The sequence below is a fragment of the Hemiscyllium ocellatum genome, assembly GCF_020745735.1.
Source record: "Hemiscyllium ocellatum isolate sHemOce1 chromosome 15 unlocalized genomic scaffold, sHemOce1.pat.X.cur. SUPER_15_unloc_6, whole genome shotgun sequence".
NCBI classification, from domain to species: Eukaryota; Metazoa; Chordata; class Chondrichthyes; order Orectolobiformes; family Hemiscylliidae; genus Hemiscyllium; species Hemiscyllium ocellatum.
Window position 1 is genome coordinate 657,918 of NW_026867470.1, and position 19,268 is coordinate 677,185.

Genomic DNA, 19,268 nt, shown 5'->3' on the forward strand with positions numbered 1-19,268 from the left:
TTGCAGCTGTACAGGACATTGGTTAGATCATTTTTGGAATATTGCGTGCAGTTCTGGTCTTCCTATCAGAAGGATGTTGTGAAACTTGAAATGGTTCAGAAACAATTTACAATGATATTGCTAACGTTGGAGAATTTGAGCTATAGGGAGAGGCTGAGTAGGCTGGGGCTGTTTTCCCTGGTGTGTTGGTAGCTGAGGGATGACTTTATAAAGGTTTATAAAATCATGAGGGGCATGGATAGGATAAATAGACAAGGTCTTTTCCCTGGCATGGAGGAATCCAGAACTAGAGGGCACAGGTTTAGAGTGAGAGGGGAAAATATAAAAGGGACCTAAGGGGCAATGTTTTCATGCAGAATGAGGTGCTAGGGGAAGTGGTGGAGACTGGTACCATTGCAGCATTTAAGAGGCATCTGGATGGGTATATGAATTGGAAGGATTAAGCAGGCTATGGGCCAAGTGCTGGAAAATGGAACTAGGTTAGGTTAGGATATTTAGTCAGCATGGACGAGTTGGACCAAAGGGTTTGTTTCCATGCTGTACATCTCGATGACCTTCATCAAATTGTCTCATCACTTCCTCAAAGAAGTCAATAAAGCTTATGAGACATGACCTGTCCCTCACAAAGCCACTGACTATCTTTATTCAAACTATGTTTTTCCTAATAGTCATAAATCATTTCTCTCAGAATCCTTTCCAGTACCTTGCTTACTACAGTCATAAAACTGACTGATCTGTAATTCCCATAGATTCCCCTATTCCCTTTCTTGAAAAAAGGATCAACATTCACCTCCCTCCAATCAGCCGGTACTACTCCCAAGGAGAGTGTGAGTGCAAAGATCATCACCAGACATGCAGCAGTCTCGTTCCTCACTTCCTGTAGTAACCTTGGATATGTCTGGCTCAGCCCTGGAGACTTGTCTATCTTGTTGCTTCCCCGAAGTTTCAGCAATTCACTTTCTTAATATCAATCTGTTTAACCCTATTAACCTGAATCATGGTGTTCTCAGTATCAACAAGGTCCCTCTCTGTCATGAATACCGAAGTAAAAAACTCATTTAGGACCTCCCCTACCTCTTCAGAATCCAGGCACAAGTTCCCTTCACTATCCCTGATTCGCCCTATCCTCTCTCTCATCATTCGCTTATTCCGCATATAAGTGTAGAATGCCTTTGAGTTTTCCCTAATCCTTCCTGTCAAGGCTTTTTCATGCCTCCCCTCCTAGCTCTCCTCAATCCATTTTTGAGTTCTTTCCTAGCTACCCCATAATCCTCTAAAGCTTTGCCAGATCCTTGCTTCCTCAACCTTAAGTAAGCTTCCTTCTTCCTCATGATGAGGAGCTCTTCTTTTGTCATCAAATGCTCCTTCACCTTCCCATTCCTTGCCTGTCTCAGTGGGACAGAGCTATCCAACATTTCTGTTATGCATTTCCTGTAGATCAAGTGCTTCATTAGATTAGGTTAGATTAGATTCTGTACAGTGTGGAAACAGGCCCTTCGGCCCAACATGTCCACAACGACCCTCTGAAGAATAACCCACCCAGACCCATTTCTGTCTGACTGATACACCCGACACTACGGGCAATTTAGTATAGCCAATTCACCTGATCTGTACATCTTTGGACTGTGGGAGGAAACTGGAACACCCGGAGAAAACCCAAGCAGACATGGGGACAATGTGCAAACTCTACACAGAAAGTTACCCGTGGCTGGAATCGAACATGGTGCTGTGAGGCAGCAATGCTAATCCCGAGCCACTGTGCCGCCCAATTGTTCCCAATGTATACTCTATGATTCCTGCCTAATTGCAGTATAATTTCTCCTCCACCAATTAAATGCCTTCCCATTCTATCTATTTCTATCCCTCTCCATGGCTGTGGTAAAGGTGAGGCAGTTGTGGTCACTGTCACCGAAATGCTCTCCCATCAAGAGATCTAACACCTGGCCTGGCTTGTTGCCCACTACCAAACCAATATGGCCTCCTGCTAGTTGGTCTAGGGGAATCCTTCCTGGACACACCTCACAAAATTGGCTCAATCTGACCATCTACAGTAAGGAGGTTCCAAACAATACTGGGGAAATTGAAGCCATCCATAACTACAACTGGAGGGCCGGGAGGGGGCACCTGGTACTGACTTCTTTCCTATTACTGACTTCCACCCATACTGCCTCAATAGACATAAGCACCTCAACAACCTTCTTTTCTGCCGCTGTGATGCACTATCTAATTTACAATGCAATTCCCCTTCATCTTTTATCCTCCTCCTTGTTCCTTTTAAAAGATCTAATCCCTGGAACAGCCAGCAGCCGTTCCTGCCCCTGTGAAATCCATGTCTCCATTATGGCCACATAAGTTCATCACTTTTATTCCTGACACTCCTTGCATTGATATGATACAATTTAACCCATTCGATTGCTCTTTCAACTGTGTATCCTTCCTGAGAGACTCTCTGCATTCTATTTCTACCAGTTCAAGAATTACCCTCTCCTCTGATCTGTAGATCTGTTCCCATCCACTACCAAACTAGTTTAAACCCTCCCGAACTAGTCTAGCACATCTCCCATAGTAATTGATAGTAACAAGCCATCCAAATGAGTTTCCTCCCAAAGTCCAAAGATGTGCAGGTTAGGGTGGATTGGCCATGCTAAATTGCCCAAATTGCCCAGGGATATGCAGGCTGGTGGGTTAGCCTTGGGAAATTCAGCATTACAGAATGGGGTCAGTGGCGGGGGCTTTGGTCTGGATGGGAATCTTTTTGGAGGGTCATTGTGGACTCAAAGCGCCGAATGCCCTGCTCTGTAGGACTTCTATGATTCATTTTTATAATATCACTTATCAGATGTACGACGGTAGGTTTGACCAATGTACACAATGGCTTTCACACAAACAGCTGGCTATTCTGGTATCAAGCATAACCAGTTTTTACAATTAGGTTTATAGTCCATTCACATACGCTTCGTTCTGTTCAAAAGGGGAGGATTTCGAGGGGAAGTGGAGAATGTAGCAGCCTACTGGCTGGTAAAATGTACATCGATGGCAAACTTACCCAAAGAGGAAGGGATTCTACGTATATTGGTCAAGTAAAACTTCCAAGTCACAAAACCCACTCTCCAGACACAGTGCAAACACAGCAGCCAAGTGGTAATGCCATCGGCATAATGTAAAAGGTAACAGTTATCCTGGAGATGTTGATATCTTCCCCAACAACACATCAACCAACAAAAGGAGGGCCCAGACAGGAAGGCACCCCTGTCCTGCTACACAACGAAACTAACAGTACCAAGCCATCCAAATGACTGGCAATACTTCAAACTATTAACTGACTCTCCTGATTGGCCAGAACGATAGAACATTTTGGAAAAATATTCAAAACCAGGGTTCACCTGCAGACTCATTTCTTGAATCTTCTGGAGGCCTTCTGAGGAGACCAGCATGGCAACAGAAAGAGAGAGAGAGAGAGAGAGAGAGAGAGAGAGAGAGAGACTGTGTAAATCTACAAGAAATTCCGGAAGTACTGAAAGCTTAAGGGGCCAAATAAGATTAGAGACAGTGTGTCTATAATTAAAGCGTATTGTAACATGTTTGCTAAGGAAAGGACCATTTATATTGGTATCGACTTGAGTTCAGACTGATTTGGCCATTTTCAGTATTGTGAGATACCTGGTTACATTCATTCAGAACATTCTGGCTGGAGCTGTGAACTTGTTTTAAGGAGGAACTAGACAACACCTTCATCTCTGAAATTATCTCATCAACTTCCTCTGAACTGCCTCCAAAGGAATTATCTCCCTTCTCAAGTAAGGGATTGCAATACTCCAGCTGAGGTTGCTCAATGCCTTCTACACTTCTCAACTTTTATATATTTTTTTCATAATACATGTCAAAATTCAATTTGCCTTCCTTGTCAGCCATTGTAGATGCAATGCTAAAGTAAGGTCAGTGATGTATCTGGATGGACAATGACAATACGAGTGAAGTCAGTGATGTTTCCATTGATGGAAATCCATCTTCTTCTTGAAGTCCCCTTCCCTCAGGAAAGGCAGTATGTTCTCCTCACTTGTCCCTTCATGTGACTCTGGATCCTGACCAAATAGGGGTGGGGAATAATGCTGACCTCAGCAGCAATGCACACTTTCAGTGTGTGAGAAGCATCACATTTCAATCAGTGAGTCAGATGCTCTTGTTTAAAGAGGGCAGCTCCCACCCTAGAGAACAGAAAGACAGCTCTGAGACATATTTTCACACATGAAATAAACTGTCTTAATGCAGCATTGGTTGAAATCATTTGTGAATTCGGGACGGGGCTCATGCTATCTGAGTGGGCAGCATCATCGCTGGCAAATTTCAGGTTCTGTTTATTGTTATTTCATTATGATATATTGAACAGCAAAGTTCCTTCATAATTGGGATTAAACTTGCTATCAGTTGTTATAAATTAGTTTGTTCATTTACAGGAGATGAAAACAGCAACAAAGTGAAACAATGCTGTAATCTCAATCTTCCTAAGGAGCTTCCACACAATATAAGGAAATTTTTCTGGGAATGCTTCAGCTCAGAGTTTCAAACAAAGAGCTTGTCAGCTGCCTGAAAGGACAGATCACCTCACATGGAAAAATGCATCGTCCAATTCAGCTACATCATCCTTGACGTCCCTGGTGTGGCATAATGACATTTGAACTTAGTTTAATCTGCTGCTGCTCTGCTTTCTCGTTTAACCTTTTGAACAATAATGTCTCCAGCTCACTGACTGGTCAGCCTTATCCAGACATCAGAACAGTGATACCGATCCATTGAGCAGCATTCTTGGTGCAATTCTCCACGACAGAGATTCCCAACATCTTACCTGGATGTGTGTTTCAGGAGACAGTCACATCCCTCAGACTAACTAACTGGAATTTGGCCAGGGGTCAGGGACAGAAGCATGTGACTGTGAGTGAGGCAGGTATAGGGATCCAGGAGATACAGTTGTAGGATCCACCACCCCTGTCCTTGTCCAACAGGTTCAAGAGTATTGCTCCCTATGTGGATGGGAATGGGGATGGCGGGGAGGGTGAACTGACTGACTGCAGCAATGTGGGGGTGGTGATGGTGGGGGGGGGGGTGGTTGCGGAGAAGACAAATGTTGCTGTAATTGGGTATAGTATTGTCAGAGGCCAGAGGCTGAGAAACTATTTTCTGTGGCCAGGGTCAAAAATCCCGAAGGATTGTGTTGCACGCTTGGTGCTCAGGTTCAGCTTATCTCATCTGGGCTGCAGAGGAACTTGGAGTGGGAGGGGAAAGACCCAGCGGTAATGGTCCACATAGATACCAAAGATAAAACTGGAGCAGAAGTTCTGCTTAAGGCAGTACTAACAGCTAGGACCTAAATTAGGAAGCTAAACCAAAAAGGCGATAGTCTCTGGATTACTCCCTGAGCCATGAGCTAATTGCCACACAGTCAATAAGATTAAGCAGGTACATGCATGGCTGAAAGATTGGTGTGGGAAAAATGGTTTTGAGTTCATGGGACATTGGCATCAGTACTGGAGAAGAAGGGATTTGTTCTGATGGGATGGTCTTCATCTGAACCAAAGTCCTAGTGAATCGCCTAACTATCACTGCAGATAGGGTGTTAAACTCAATTGGGGTGGGGGTGGGTGGTGTGGAAGAGAACGGTTTAGTTACAGGGGAAATTAGAATTAAAGGAGGACGTAAGAGTGCAGAACTCAGGAAAGGTTATTAAAACCACTAGCACAGAAAGAAATAGGACAGAGAGTATGGAAAGGGTTAGCAGTCAAACTTCAAGCACACTGGAATGTGAATGATAATAAGAGGAATGGTTAATACAGGACTAAAGGTGTTACGTCTGAATGCATACAGTATAAGAATATGGTAAACGAGCTTGCCGCGCAGATCGAAATTGGCAGGTTGTGGACATTATGGAGATGTGACTACAAGGGGATCAGGATTGGGGGCTTTTATTGAACAGTTGTATTCACTGCTTGTGGTCCACAGAAGGTGTTTATGAATCTTTTTCAGCATCTTGTTGCTAACATTCCCCTCTGCGTCTTGCCGTCACCACTGACCGGCTGTTGGGAGAAAAACGGATCGGCTCCTATCGCCATCATCAGCATCACACACACTCAGAACATGATGCAGAACTGCACAGCCGCATTGGTCCCTGTTATGGGAATAGACGATGTAAATCACTGTGGGGTCTTTTGGGTACCTGTCCTGTCCTTGCCCACCTTGTCGGATTATGGTAATTTAGTTAAAAATCACACAACACCATGCTACAGTCCAACAGGTTGATTTGGAAGCACTAGCTTTCAGAGCACTGTTCCTTCATCAGGTAGCTGTGGAGCAGGATCATAAGACACAGAACTTATAGCAAATGATCTCAGTGTCATGGAGCAGAAATAATATATTGAACAAACCCAGATTGTTGTTAGAATGGGTTGCAGGTTTTGGCTCATTAAGATGTAAATCCCATAGCTTCTTTTAAGTAACATTTTTTAGATAACTTAAAGTTTTACAAATAAAGGTGACATCTCAGATCAGATGATGCTTTAAAGCTGAGGTTAGTGTCTGTCTGCAACCCAATCTTGAACCAGACTTGTTCTATTTCCAAAGTAGGAATTTATCGACTGTTACATGGATTGACTGCCTGCAGATTGTGTGCTTTTTGAGCAAAATAGAATATATCTGCAAATACAATTCTACAAATTCAAATTCACCCCATAACATTATATGTTTGTGTGTGTGTGTGCGTGAAAGAGACAGTATATGAATATGTGCATATGAGAGTGTGCATGAGAGACATTCTGTTTGTGCATGTGCATGCTTGGTAGAGTGTGTGTGTGTGTGTAAGTGAGATAGAGTATAAGCTTGTCAGAGGGTGTGTGCATGGGTGTGAGTGTGGGGGATATATGTTTGTGTGTATGAGAGAGAATGTGTGTATGAGAGGGTCCGCATGAGTATGTGAATATGCAAGATGCATGCGTATATCTCTCATACACACAGACATACACCCTTCACACTCACACCTATACACGGACCCTCTCACAGGCTCTCCTCCATCACACTCACACTCACACACTCTACCAATCATGCACACACGCAAACATACTCTCTCTCATGCTCACTCACACTATCTCTCTCTCTCTGTAAAAACACACACATATAAATCTATGGGGTGTATTTGCATTTGCTGAATTGTGTTTACATATACATTCTGCTTTGAAAATAGAAGGGTTACTTCCTGATGAAGGTCTTATGCCCGAAATGTTGATTCTCTTGCTGCCTGACCTGCTGCGCTTTTCCAGCACCACATTCTCGACTCTGATCTCCATGTCCTCATTTTCTTCTTGGAAATAGAAGCAGTCTGACTCAAGATTGGGATACAAACAGACTCTAACCTCACAGCTTGACATTGCCGCCTTTGACCTGACAAAGGCCTTTGACACTCTCAACGAGGGAAGTGTTATGGAGTGTCCATCTCCACTTTGGTCACACCATGAAGTTTTCCACCATCCTTCGCCTGCTCCACTATGACAAGGAATTCATGGTAATAACAAATTGTTTCACTAACGACCAATTCCCCGTTTGGGACAGTGTCAAGCATGGCTGTGTCATTGCCCCAATACTGATCTATCTCGCTGCAATGCTTCACTTCACCATTGGAGTGGGGCTAACCTACAGAACCAGCAGGAAACTATTTAACCTCCACTGTCTTCAAACCAAAACCAAAGTCACCCCAACCAGTGTAATCGAGCTGCAGGACATTCATGATGTTTGCATGTCTGCAATCTGAGGATTTCTGCAGACCATTGTCAGCACCATTACAGTGACTATGACAGCATGGGTCACACTCTGAACATCCTCAAGTTGAAGGTCCTCCACCAACTTGGCCTGGTATTGCAGAGTAAGCCCCAATTGTCAAAAGTAAATGTTGGTCTAGCCAATGGTGCCCATGAATGAATGTTAAAAAATATAAAAAGGAACCTGGGAATCACTGGCTCAAGACCATCCAAAGTGGAGGAGGAGCATTGGGAAGGCACCGAGCACCTCGGGGTAAAAGCAGAAGCCAGGTGCAAACAATGCAAAGACCAGGCCAGGCTGTTGCACCAGCACCTCTCCCACCCCCTTCCCTTATTCACCTTTTGCCCCAAGTGTGGTAGAGTCTGTGAAACCACATCGGTTTGTACAGTGACCTACAGATTCACCCTGAGAGTGGAGGAGAGTCATCCTAATCTTCAACCGTCAATGAAATGATGAGATATGAAGATTGTATTCTCTCACAATTATCCGTGCTTTTGTTACAAATTTCAATAATTCCCTGTTTAATACAGTGTCTAACAATATAATGTTGTTAGGGGGCCTTAACACTGCCCTTCCACTTCTGTTGTCTGACACTTATTACTCAGAATTAGCATTCAGACATATTCATAATCGGAGGCTAAATATTTTCTTGGTAATCCCGTTGTTATCACTAACTAATGTGGGTTTAATTGCTGCCTCTGTCTGCATCTCTCTTTCCCTCTTGCAGCTACTCCAGATCATGAGCCAAGAGTATTCTCCACTTCAGAGAGATAAGGCAGCACAGGTCAGGGATGGAGACTGCGATTTTCAAGATGCCTGTGGCACTCCATACCATTCTACATGTGTAGTCCTCAATGCATCAGTCTAATTCCTGGATCTGTCTATTTCTCTTTCTCCTATAGGTACTCAGGATGTTCCTGACTCAGCAGAATTCCCAACTCCTGTGTTGCCCATCACTTCATTAAAGACAATCAATCAGCTATTCCCACCATCATGTTAGGGTCCTGCTTTCACCTGTGCTGTACTGGCTCTCACTGAGATAGCATGGGTAATCATGTCTGTGTATTTATCTTTAATCCCTATATCCGTCCCTATCTGTGTAACCCTCTCCAGCCCCTACAACCCTCCTTATCTGTGAAAAATTGTCCAGTCTCTTGAGCCATCCCTGTAAGTTTAATCTCTTCCAGACCAGAAAACCTTCCCGATTTGGGCTTGTTGGGCCGAAGGGCCTGTTTCCACACAGTAGGGACTCTCATTCTTTTTTGTCACTACGTAAAGCTCCTCCTCCTCTCATCATCTTTGTCACTTTGCCCTATCACTACAAAAATCTGCCTACCTTAGTGACCTCCTCCACCTATTAGAAGCCTACTGGTCTCTGGATAAGATCCAGAGCTCCTCTCCCAGTCACATATTTTAGTCTCTACAATCCTAAGAAGTCTATAAGCTCCTATCTCTAAAACACACAATCTTTGTAAACTCTACCAGCCCCTACTACTCTCCCAATGCATGTCATCTCCTTCAGTCACTACCAGCCTTTATATCTTCAACCTCCTCCAGACATGACAATACTTTTTATTTCCATAACTTACTTGAGCTCCTATCATCGTCCCTATGACTGTCACCATGTCCCATCATACGTACTTCCGTTTCTCTGTAAAATCCTCCCATTCTTAAAGCTTTCAGTATCTCCTCAGCTCCTTTGTGAACACAAATAAGAAGTATTCATTTAAGACCACACCTTCTCCTTCTGGCTCCATGTCCAGATTGCCCCATTCTTCCTCTGGGAATCCTCTTGTTCTATCTATACTTATAAAATATGCTGTTGTTTGCCCTTAGTTTATAAGAACCTCCTTGCACTATTTATACTTTTGAAGGCCTTCACCTGATTTTATTGAACTGTAGTTTCATTATCAAACTTATGATATTGCTTGATCAGAATTCACTGGATTTGCTGCCTGTGCCATTCACTTCTCACTGAACACATTGGCCCTGATTTCTCACTGTATCACTTCAAAACACTCCCACGTTTTGAATATAGACTCAACTGCAAGTAGTTTCTCTCCCAGTCCGTTTGCCAGATCCTGTCTAATGATAGTGATAATGTCCAGTGATAGTGGCAATCTAATAATAAGTGGTTTTTGCCAAATTTAGACACTTAACTTCTGCAATATCCTTATTCCTTTCCATAATGCCTTTGAAACTTTGAGTTATAATCACTATCCCTAAAGACCTGCGGAAATCCTGATATCTGTTATATTGTCTAGCAGCTACAGCCCACCCTTGTTTGTCACATCCTCCAGCCCTGACTATCTTCCCCAACTGTGCACCTTCCTCCAACCTCTACAGCCAATGATATCAATGTAACCTTCTCCAGTCCTGACAGCATCTCACTCCTTCTAACCTTCTACCATCCCTACACACCTCTCCATCCATGTGTGTGACGTTCTGAAGCGACTTGATCCCCCTCTGTCTGTAACCTCATCCACTTTCTGTGATCTTCTCTATATCTGTGACTTACGCCATCATGACAACACTCACTATCTCTAGCCTCCTCCAGTCACTACTAGCCTTCGTAACTCTGTAACCTGCTGTAGCCATCCATGTTAAAATCATCTGTGACATTATCTTGATTGCTGTAACCACTTGCAGTCCTTACAACTGTAATCTATGCCAGTCTGAATAATCCTTGGTAATTCTAAAAAGCTCATCCAGTACCTGCAACTCTCAGTATTATGAACTTCATCTATTCTCAATAACTGTCCCTACCTCTGTAATCATCCCAAACCTCCACAGCCCTCTGATTTGCTGTAATCTTCTCCAATCCCCCTAAAGTACACTATTCATGTGACCTTCTCCTGTTCCTTTTCCACACCCTGACTGTACCTTCCTCCTGTTCCTCTAATCCCTGTTGAACATTGTGACCTCACTCAATCTCAGCAATGTTCTGTATAATCACGTCTTCCGACAGTCCCGTCAACCATCCCTGTCTCTTGAACATTACCTAGTCCCCTCAACTTTCCTTTTCTCTGTAAACTCCTATAGCTGCTAAACCTATGGTGGCTCAGTGGTTAGCACTGCTACTTCACAGTGTAAGAGACCTGGGTTCAATTCCACCCTTGGACAATTGTCTGTGTGGAGTTTCTACATTCTCCCCATGTCTGTGCGGGTTCCTCCCACATTCCAAAGATGTTCAGGTTAAGTGGATTGGCTGTGTTAATTTGCCTGGAGTGTTCAGGGGTGTGTAGGTTAGGTGCAGTAGTCATGGGCAAATGTAGAGTGATAGGATAGGGGAATGGGTCTAAGAGGGTTACTCTATGGAGAGTTGGTGCAGATTTGTTAGGGCAAATGGCCTGTTTCTACACTGTAGGGATTCTATGAAAACACTCATTGCCTAAAGTTAAAAATCGCACAACACCAGGTTATAGTCCAACAGATTTAATTGGAAGCACACTAGCTTTCGGAGTGATGCTCCTTCATCAGGTGAATATAGACTCAACTGCAAGTAGTTTCTCTCCCAGTCCGTTTGCCAGAAGCGTCGCTCCGAAACCTAGTGTGCTCGGTGTTGTGTGACTTTTAACTTTGTACATCCCAGTCCAATCTGGTGTTGTGTGATTTTTAAATTTGTACATCCCAGTCCAACCTGGTGTTGTGTGATTTTTAACTTTGTACACCCCAATCCAACACCGGCATCTCCAAATCATGACTCATTGCCTACGTAGCCTACTCTTGTCCTTATATATGACTGTGATCTCTTCCTGCCTTTAGAATTTTCCCTACAACTGGAGTTAATGAATGAATGAATTAACTTCATTGTCACGTGGTCAAATTAGTATAGTTAATACATTGGGGCAGCACCGTGGCTCAGTGATTAGCACTGGTGCCTCACAAAGCCAGAGACCCAGGTTCAATTCCCACCTCTGTGTGAAGTTCGCACATTCTCCCTGTGTCTGTATGAGTTTCCTCCCACGGTCCAAAGATGTGGGTCAGGCGAATTGGCCATGTTAAATTGCCCGTAGTCTTAGGTCCATTAGTCAGGGTAAATGTAGGAGAATGGGTCTGGGTGGGTTGCTCTTCGGAGCGTCGGTGTGGACTTGTTGGGCTGAAGGGCCTGTTTCCACACTGTACGGAATCTAATCTAAGAAACGTTTGTGAGTCGCCATTTACAGTGCTATCTAGGGTACAAAGGTACCTAGGTATAGACTCTTCAGTCACAAGATTGAATACATTGCAACAATGTCACCAACATACTGCCACCTTAGGTACAGAGTATCTAGGTACAATCATTACTAACAGAATACAGAAATTGAGAAAAATAAGTTACATTGTCATTCTTTATATCATTCCCTGTCACAGTTCCTGTTTGCAAATCCAAGAATCAATTATCTCTCTGTAAACTGATCCGGACTATATAAACTTTCCTTTGACTGCTACCTCCTCAGTTTCCCGCAATATCAATAATTAAGTCTTGACAACCCTCATGATGAGTAAACATTCTTTCCATTCCGAGAGCAAGCACAATCTTCCCACCCCTACACATCTCCCCATGTCTATAATCTTCTCCAGTCCCTACAGTCCTTCCACTGCTGTGACATCCTCTAGTCCATTAAATACTCCTTACCTCTGTTAGCTTCTCCACTCCTAGTAGTGTGTATCAGTGTAAACCTCTCCAGCTGATACAACCATTCCAATCTATGTAAACATAGACAGCAGTCAGCATCCTTGGAAACAAAAATAGAAGTTGCTGGAAAAGCTCAGCAGGTCTGGCAACATCTGTGGAAGAAATCTTGAAATCAACTTATCCATGAAAAATGCCCCAGTCTCTTCATCCGTTCCGATCGATGTAATCTCTTCCAGACCCAAAAGTTCTTTCTTTAAGGTGAAGGGTGGAAGGTATAGGGGGGATGTCAGGGGTGGGTTCTTTACCCAGAGAGTAGTGGGGGCATGGAATGCGCTGCCTGTGGAAGTGACAGAGTCAGAATCATTGGTGACCTTTAAGCGGCAATTTGATAGGTACATGGATAGGTGCTTAAGCTAGGACAAATGTTCAGCACAACATCGTGGGCTAAAGGGCCTGTTCTGTGCTGTATTGTTCTATGTTTAACTTTCTTAAGGGACACAACCCTCATTATCTATAACCTGCTACTATCTTAAAAATGTTCCTCTCTCTGTAAACTGCTGGAAGCCATCCAAAACAAATCTTAGAAGCTATACACTTCTCTGCTGAGTCATCAGTGAGCCAGTAGTAACCAGATATAGTAAGGGAAGGCTTCACATGTCAGCGCCAGAACTCACTGGGGATTATTCTGTGTGAAGGCGTCAAATGGCAGTAGCTATATTTCCACTTCCTGAATGGCTACTTCCTGGTGACATGACTATTTGCAAAGATGATCCTTTCTGAATACCAAATCCAACCTGACAATTGGAGGCCAGATTATTACATAATTTTCTGTAATAATTTACTGACCCAAGGAAACACCCAAGCTCAGAAACCGACGTGGGAGCTGAGGTTGCCCACAGTTGGTCTCTAAATGTGTCTAACCTGCTCTTGTCCAATGCTGTAGCTCAAGGAGATCACTTGGGGTGCCTTGGAATATAATTTTATTTCCTTCCTCAGACCTTGGAGAAACATTAAATGCACTTTATTAATCTTCCTGGTTATTAGCACATCGATCAGATGAATAGTGAATTAGGACAGACCGTGTAAAATGTTTTCCCTTGTTCACTGGAAAGGTTCACTGGCAGATGATACCTGAAAAGAAAGTCAGTTCAATCCCTTATTGGTTTAGGTGCAGCATATTTATGGGAATCCTCATTGAATCACAATGGCTTGTTCCCATGGCTCAGTTTAAATGCCGCTCCCCTGCAGTTTTGTGTACATGTCCTCGATGCGATGGATTAGTTATTTACCTGGCTTCAAAAACTGGCTCATTGTTTCTTTAAAATTTCCACAAAGGCAAAATAACCAATCATGAGGATAACCAGCACTGCTCAAAGGGAAAACCACATTAGTTTGATGAGTGTTTCGCTTTCCAGCCTCTTTCTGTCTGTCTGTCTGTCTGTCTGTCTGTCTGTCTGTCTACTGTTGCAAGCAAGGCAAATGGCACTGGTGGTGTTGACCTGTTGAGCTGACTGGCCTGCTTCCGCACGGTAGAGGTTCTGCAACCCCTAGGTCTCTCTGTTTGACAGCATTCCTCAGGCCCTACCATTAAATATGTAACTTTTACTCTGTCCTTTTGATTACATTTATCAAAATTAAACTCCATCTGCCACTCCTCACAATCCATGTTTTCATCTAAATCATTTACATAAATGACAAATGACATTGGACCCAGTACAGATTCCCATGTTCATCACAGATCTCCAGCCTGGAAAACAACTCTCACTGCCTGCATCAGATACTCCCAGAACATGCACCACACTGAGACATACACTCTGCTCTTTCAAAACAGAAACTAAAGCTGCTTTCACTTTTTTAAAACAAAACCAGACACCATTATTCCAGGGAAAGACAGAAAGAAATAAACAATCAAAAAATGGCATTCCCCAGACTCAGTCCCCTCCAACTATTAGTGGGCAGAGGCCTCAGGGGGGCAAGATAAAAATAAAATCAAGCAAATCAAAGAAAACAAACAATAAATGAACAGCTTTAATGAGGAGACATCTAGACTCAAAATCCTAGCTTGCTCTACCTCATGGATGCTGTCTGACCCACTGTGATCTCCAGCATTTGTTCTTTTCAACTAAACAAATAAATCCTCTCTACGATGCCACTATTGAACACTCCTGGGAAAGGGACAACAATCATTTAAAATCCAGAGGAAGTACAGCTGATGATTTCAGATAAAAATATCTTTTTCCTCATATTGACCCCCATCAAGAGCTGCTGCGGCAGCTACAGTGCTGGACTAAAATAAAAGCCTCAAGGAGAAAGTAAGGACTGCAGATGCTGGAGATCAGAGCTGAAAATGTGTTGCTGGAAAAGCGCAGCAGGTCAGGCAGCATCCAAGGAACAGGAGAATCGACGTTTCGGGCATAAGCCCTTCCACCTGGGCTCAAAATTGGGCAGCTTGACAGCAGTGAGGTCCTGCAGGAGCTAGATTCAGAACACTGCTAAAATGATGACACAGCCTTGCTCGACGCTGGTTCAAAGAGGGAATGGTTAGGTGTTGAAGCCATTTGTGATTATGATGACTTACATGTTGTTGTGGATCCATTGAAAGATGATGAACAAACTGCATGCTGCAACTAAAGCAGACAAGAACGCTCCACAAATGCTTTGTGATTGATTCTGTCAAAAATGTTTGGAAGGTTCAAGAGGGCCATATGCAGCAGTGAGAACCATGTCCATTGTGCCCGACTGGGGCTGAAAGTCACCCTGAGACTCTGGGAGGAGTTCCTCAGCCACAGGGGGCAGACAATTGAAAAAGAACTTGGACACTGGTTTCCCAATGGTCGACATCAGGGATATTTCCCTGCAGTGTCGAAGTCTGACATGTTCCTGTTTTTGAAAATACTCATGACTTTGGCATCTGGGAGGTCTCCTGGGATGCTCTCCTCCTTCCAGTTAAGGCAGAGAAGCCCATTCAGCTGCACTGGCGCTCACTGCCTCTGCACTTCAATGCCTCGGGGGGAATACCAATTGCACCTGCAGCCTTGTTCTTGAGCTGCAGGACTTGGCTATTGCTGAGCTCCTTGTGTGTAATGTGCTGTGGGATGCAATTCAAGAATTTCCATGTACACCTGCCAGTCAAGTCTCACAGACTGGACCAGGTGAACAGACCCTACCTAGGAAATGATATTCAATGAGGCTCACTCAGCTGACCACGTTCCAATCATTACCTCCATCCCCATCTAATTCCTGGGTCAAAAGCCCATTCTGTATTCTGTGGCATATCTTGAGTCATTTTCCTACTAGGCTCACTTCCTCAGACTCTCGCTTGGAGATTGAAGGCATGCGCTGGATTGTGACCAACCGCTTACATCAGATCAGAAATTCTGCAGGTGGCAATGACATCAAGGTTGCGACATCTGCCATTTCCATCACACCCTCAGAGATTTCTTCCACACGGGGTGAATGGGGAGAACTCATTGGTGCAGACAGCCTTGCCAGGTGTTCTGGGGACTTGTTATGTCTTGCTCCAGGCCACTTGTGTGGTTACAGTGATCATGTGATCCTCACAATTTTTCAGGATCGTCTCTCTGATACAAGCATTGTACATCAAGAGAACTGTCCTCATTTCGACCATGACTCGTACTCATGCATGGCCATTCCCACGGTTTCAACGGCACATTCTGTCCTATAAAGTAAACTGGCTCATGTACAACCAGGAGATTTGTGGCCGGCATTGGCATTCCTGATGCTGTTTCACCCTCCCCGTAATGTCTGAGAAGATCAGATTTAACCTGGTGTGGAGACTTCTCTGCATTAGCAACTCTGGTGGCGATGTCCCTGCAGTCGCGTGTGCTCTGTTTGTAACATCAAACAGAAACTGGACAACTTCGTTTCCAGTGAAGTCGTCAGCTGTTTTCTTAAGCATGCCTTCAAAGTTTGGACTGGGTTTTGGACTACATATGCAGCTGTCATATGAATGCCCATTATCTGTGACCAACACGTCCAGACACCAGACGCTCACAGCTTTTCAAACATCATCTTCACATTTCACAAAAGAACATTATGCACATCTAACCACTAGAATGGGCATGCACAATGATGAATTTACAGATCCCTGGCTCAGCATTTCTTTCAAATCTACAAAGGCAAATCAACCAATAATGGGTATCTACAGTACTCTCCTATGGCAAACGACAGTGGTTTGATGATCCCTCAGCTCTCCAGGCTCATGCCACTACTTTTGCACACAAGGCGAATGGCACTGGTGGTGTGGACCTATTCTGTCAAATGGCCTGCCTCTGTACTGTAGGAATTCTGTCAACCCCTGGGACTCTCAGTTCAACAACAATCCATAGGCCCTGCCATTAACTGTGTAAGCCTTGCCTTGCAACTCTTTCCAATATGCAACCATTTGCATTTATCAAAATGAAACCCCAACGGCCACTCCTCAACAACCATCCATCCCATATTCTCATCCAAATCTTTACATAAATGACAAATGACATTGGACCCAGCACCGATTCCTGTACTCGTCACAGGCTTCCAATCTGAATAACACCATCACTGCCTGTATCAGACACTACTAGAACAGGCAATAAGACCGTGACATACACTTCGCTCTTTCAAAAAGAATCTAAAGCTACTTGTTGAACAAATAAGACACTATTATTCTGCAGAAAGACAGAAATACATAATCAAAACTAGGCTCTACCTGGATTCTGTTCCCACCAACCACTTGTGGGCAGGGGCTACAGGGGGTAACATATAAAAAACTCAAACAAATCAAAGAAAACAAACAAAAAATAAACAGCTGTGATGAGAGGACATCTAGATTCAAAATCGTAGCTTGCTCTCTCTCCTGGATGCTGTCTGACCCACTGTGATCTCCAGCATTTGTTCCTTTCAATTTGGTAAATAAATCCTCTCTGTTCTGTCATGATTGAACACTGTTGTTTAAAACAAAATGGTTTGAAATCCAGAGAAAGTACACATGCTCATGTCAACTGAAAATAACTTATCCTTCACACTGATCCTCATCAAGGGTGATTGGGGTAGCAACATTCAGGACTTCAATACAAGCCCCCTTGGCCTAAAAGTGGGCAGTGTATCTGCATTGAGGTGCTGCAGTGAGGTAGATTCAGAGCTGTTTTGTGGTGATGACATAGCTCTACTCAACACTGGTTCAGAGGCAGAATGGATCAGTGTTGAAGCCATTTGTCTTTTAAAATGGCTTACACATCGTTCTGGACCAGATGAGGGATGGTGACAAGTTTCATGATGCAACTAAAGCAGAGAAGAACGCTACACATATGCTTCCTGTTTGATGGTGTCAAAGGACTTTGAAAGTTCTAAGAGCACCCAATATAACAGTAAAAATCACATCCTTTGTGCCTGTCTGGGACTGAATTACACATAGAAAGTCTGGGATGGGTTCCTCAGGCACAGACAGGAGACAGGGCTGATAATGTGTTGCTGGAAAAGTGCAGCAGGTCAGGCAGCATCCAAAGAGCAGGAGAATCGATGTTTCGGGCATGAGCCCTTCTTCAATTCCTGAAGAAGGGCTCATGCCCAAAACGTCGATTCTCCTGCTCTTTGGATGCTGCCTGACCTGCTGTGCTTTTCCAGCAACACATTTTCAGCTCTGACCTGCAGCATCTGCAGTCCACACTTTCTCCTCACAGACAGGAGACAGTTGACAAGATATGTTTTCCAATGGTCGACACCAGGGAGATTTTGCTGTAGTTAGCAGTCTCATCCATTTTCTTCTCTTGAAAACACTCAACTGTAGCAGCTGGGGGGGTCTCCAGGGATGCTCCCCTCCTTCCACATAAGGCAGACAAGGGCATGCAGCTGCACTGGAGCTCACTGCCTCTCCACTTCAATGCCTCAGGGAGAATACCAATTGCACCTACAGCCTCATTCTGAAGCCAGAGGACAGCATTCTCTGTACCGCCCAAGACTGGGGATTGCTGAGCTCCTATGCTGCAGAATCCAGTTCAAGATTTTACATGTGCACAATATATGACAGTGTATGGACCTGTTGTGTTTTCACACTGTAGGTGTTCTGTCAACCCCTGGGACTCTGTTCGACAACACTTCATGGGCCCTTCCATTAACTGTGAAGGGATTGTCCTGTTCCTTCGCCAAATGCAACATTTTGTATTTATCAAAATTAAAGTCCACTTGCCACTCCTCACAAACCACGCATCTGAGCTTCTCTTCAAAATTCTTGACACAAATAACAAACGGCATGGGACCGCCAATGATTCCTGTATTTGTCATTTGCCTCCAGTCTGAAAAACAACCCTCACTGCTTGCAACATACTCTCCCAGAACAGACACAGCACCGTGACATACACTCTGCACTTTCAAAACAGAAACTAAAGCTGCTTGCACTTTGTTACAGCAAAAAAAATACTGTTATTCTGGGGAAGACAGAAATAAACAAATAATCAAAAATTGGCTCTCTCTGGAGCCTTCTCCCACAAACCACTCATGGGCAGGGTTTACGGGGGCCAACGTAGAACATAGAAAATATAGCCCGTTCTGTTGTGTCGAGGATTAATCCTGATATGAAATAACCGAATCTACACACTCGTGTGCACAAAAACATAAAAAGAAACTCAAATAAATCAAATAAAACAAACAATATATGAACAGCTTTGATGAGGAGTCATCTAGACTCCATATCCTGGCTTGCTCTCTTTCATGGATGCTGTCTGACCTGCAGTAATATCCAGCATTTGGTTTTTTCAACAAAATAATTAAACCCTCTGTTCTGTTGTTATTAAACACTCCTGGGAAAAGAACAACAATGGTTTGCAATCCAGAGGAAGTACACCTGCTCATTTCAACT